The following is a 3880-nucleotide window of genomic DNA, read 5'->3' on the forward strand; positions in this document are numbered from 1 at the left end:
TCTTCCAACCTGGGCGGCCAAACTGTCGAACAATGTTGGATCGAGCAAAGTTGGAGCCTTCAATCCAACTTTGTTCGATAGTTTGGCCAGGGCTTAATAAAGTCGGATATTTTCTTTTGGTGCATATATTAGATTTTTCTATATATTTCTTTGTTAATTATTTCCAAACAGAACATGGCGCATTAGAGGGCGAATTTATCTGAAGAAGGCAATGAAGAGGTCACAGAAAATCTGGAAAATGATCCAAATATGATGACCGTCTTAAGGTGAATTTGTATGTCTTTCAAACTTTAAAGAGTAGAAGCGGTATTATCTTTGCTGTCAATTTTAAAGTACCATTTTTTCCGTTTAAGGAACAAAGGGAACAAGAGTGTATTGGAACACGGAAGTGATGACTTGGAGTATGGACGGTGTATGTTGAGATCGGCTGGATCATTCGGAAGCAAGGTTTATCTTTATGTCTATCTTAGAGAAAGAGAAAAGTTGCATAAATCTTATCACTGGGTTTTAAAACGTCTGTTTTCTTTTCTTTGGAATTGAACTTTGCTTGTTTTTGAACGCGAATTGCCCAACGCGCAACACGCAAAGCATGCCTTACTTATCTTGTGTAAGTGTATGTGTGTGTGTGTGAACACTTATGAGGCCTGTGTAGAATAATGGGCTCTATGAACTTTCCAAACGTTGTGCTTTTTATTTATTTATTTTGATTCAAACAACACCAATCAACTTTTTGCATTTGCAAGCCAGGGTACGTATGACATTTCGTAGGCTTACAAAGATACAAAGATGTAGTTTTTTATACATGCAATCATGGACAAAAGTGTTGGGAAGGTAGCTTCATTTTACAGATACCCCCCCTCCCCCCACCCCCCCCCCCACCCCCCCCCCCCCCCCCCTTCACCCTTCACCCAACTTCCTTTTCAATGTTGGGTTTTCCAGGAGGAAAAATGGTGACTTTTTTTACCTGAAGAATGAAGAACTCCAACATTGAATATGGGGGAGGGGTACCACAAAAGCATGGTATTTTCCAAATACTTCAGCCAATAGTTATTGACTGCTGACCCTTCTAAAGGGTGCTTATACTTAAATGCTGTTTATCAGCGCTATTTGAAATGGGTGCTTAGACTTAAAACGCGAGTCTCGTAATGCTCGCAGATTGTCCTCTTCTTCTGGCTTCGTCTCGTACAACGGCCCATTTTTTGCAAGCTCATCACCGTCTGCAACCCCTCCACTGTTGTTCAGGCGTAGGCCCCAACATTTCACTTAAACAGCCAAGTAGTGCAGGTGTTAGAGAGTGTTCTAAAGAGAGACATCCTCGCTGTGCGTAGTTAAGGTGGAGAAAGAGGCTCAAGGGTCCCGGAATTTCCATCCTACAATATTTTTAAGCTGATAGACGTTGAAGTGCATCCTAAAGTATTAAAGCAATTTGTGGTAGCCGAGATCGGCACCCAAACCAGGAATAAGATCGGTTGAATCATGGTAAAACGGCGCTTATATTGCAGTATAAACTACGCCACGAATAGCAGCTTCCAGGTGCTGACAATGGAAGAGACTATGTATGACCATGTGTTGATGAACTCTGGACTCTGTCTAAAGAAGATCAGCAAACAGGGCATCACATGGATTAAATTTGAGCTCGAAAGAAAAGCTAGAGGTCCTTAAGGGGTTGCAGAAACCTTTAGAGGCAAAAATACTCCTGACTCCCGACGAACGTGACAACGGCAACTGACGACACATTAAACTCAGCAGTGATCGAAATATCCTGGAATCATCGACCCGTCTGAAAAAATTGGTTAATTGGTTAGACGTCGCTCAGACAGCTTCGCTTTTCCAGCTCATCTATGAGCGTTTCTATCCCGCCAGACTTCCATTTTGGTTTCTTTGTTTTGTCCGCCTCCGGTGCTTTTCTTTTCCTTGTTGCAGTGTTGATCTCTACTTCAAAATCGTCTGGCGTGTCATATTCTGCCATTGTAGGATCAGCTGATCGAAATATTATCGCCCGGACGTACTACAGCCACACACAAAATTCTCTTTGCTACCGTCTTTTCTTAATTGCGCATGCGCTTGCTCAACAATGTTGAAAGAGCGGGGCAAATGACTTTAACTCCGCTTCAACATTCCGAACATTCCAGACAGCAAAAGAAATGTTGAAGCAAAGTTTAAAGGCTTTTAAACTCTTTCAACATCGATTCAACATCGTTTCAACACGTTTCAACACGGTGGAAAGGGGGTGGCAAAGGCTTTCAACATTGCCATTCAACAAAATCGAAAGGATGTTGAAGCAAATGTTGAGGCCGTTCGCTAGGGCTTTAAGAATGAGACGACAGGAGGAGAAAAACAGTATAGGCAATTAACACTGAAGCAAGAAAAGCATGAAAGGGGACAAGCAATCTTGGATTGAAGAGATTTCCCGGAACAATGAAGACAATATCTAAGAGAAAAAAGTAGACATGCAAAAATTCTCCTAACCAAAGCAAACTAAGGACAACTCAACACCATTTAGGACAAAGCTTAACGTGGAAACTGCTAGAAAGGAGATACGACAATCTAAGAAGATAGATAAAATACATTATGTGCCTAGACTATAATAATAATAATAATAATAATAATAATATATTAATTATATTGCACCTTTTCTATACAATATTCAAAAGTGCATCACAAAAGTATATCACTTAATGACTAAACTTATACCTATACAACTTATACCTTATACAAATCTTTCAATAAAGCTAACAAACTAATTACATTTAAAAATTTAACATAGAATAATAACCACTGTAGACGAACTTCTAAAATAATAACGGATTTAAGAAAATTACTGAGATAACTGAAATGATTCCTTGTATAAAAATGTTTTAATTATAGTCTTAAAAGATTCTAAGGTCCTTGCTTCCCGTGCAGACCTAGGTAACTTGTTCTATAAAAGGGGAGCAGCTATTTGAAATGCTCTGTCACCTACTGTTTTCTTAATGTAAGAACTATCTCATAATCAGCCTAACAAGTCATGATAGTGCAGTCATGTTAACTATTTTGTTGAAAAGACTAGTGCGCTCGACTTCGGATCGAGTGGTCCGGGTCGGGTCCTGGCCGGGGACATTGTGTTGTGTTCTTGGGCAAGACACTTCACTCTCACGGTGCCTCTCTCCACCCACGTGTATAAATGGGTACCGGCGAATTTAATGCAGGGGGTAACCCTGCGATGAACTAGCATCCCATCCAGGGGGGAGTAGAAATACTCCGAGTCGCTTCATGCTACAGAAACCGGAGATAAGTGCCTGCCCAATTGGGCCTTCTGGCAGACTTTTTACCTAAATCACGTGCAGAAGAGTAGGCAGTCCTTGGGAAATGGCGCAGAGCCGCGGAGCAGATCACAGTCAATCTCTTGAAATTGTGTGGGAGAGTTTCCTTAACGGCGGTATGAACCAATCTTTAGTATGTATTTGTGAATTTCAAAGAGATTTTTGACAAAATGTAGCTTGCAGCCTTAAAGTGATCTATGAAGATGTATGAAATCATTTCCGACCTACATGTACCAAATATCAGTTATTGGATACCATCAAAGTCCCAAGTGCAGAGCGGATCTGATTCAGGTCAGTAGTCAGAGTCAGATACAGGAGTATCCATTTCCAGCATCTCCTTTGAAATCGTGAGCAACAACATGCATTCTGCAGATGACAGTTTTGCAGAAAGATAGCCGAAGGAAATTAGAAAGAGAGAAGGATAGAGGACCGTATAGAGGGAGAGAAGGGAAGAAAAAAAGAGAGAAAGAAGGAAGAAGAAAGGAATTCGCCAATTAAATTGAACGCCTGAACATTACCCTGAACAGTACCGCACACCGGTGGCTCAGTTGTTGAGCATCGGGCTATCATGCGGGAGG

Source organism: Montipora capricornis, chromosome 14, assembly GCF_036669925.1.
Source record: "Montipora capricornis isolate CH-2021 chromosome 14, ASM3666992v2, whole genome shotgun sequence".
Lineage (NCBI taxonomy): Eukaryota > Metazoa > Cnidaria > Anthozoa > Scleractinia > Acroporidae > Montipora > Montipora capricornis.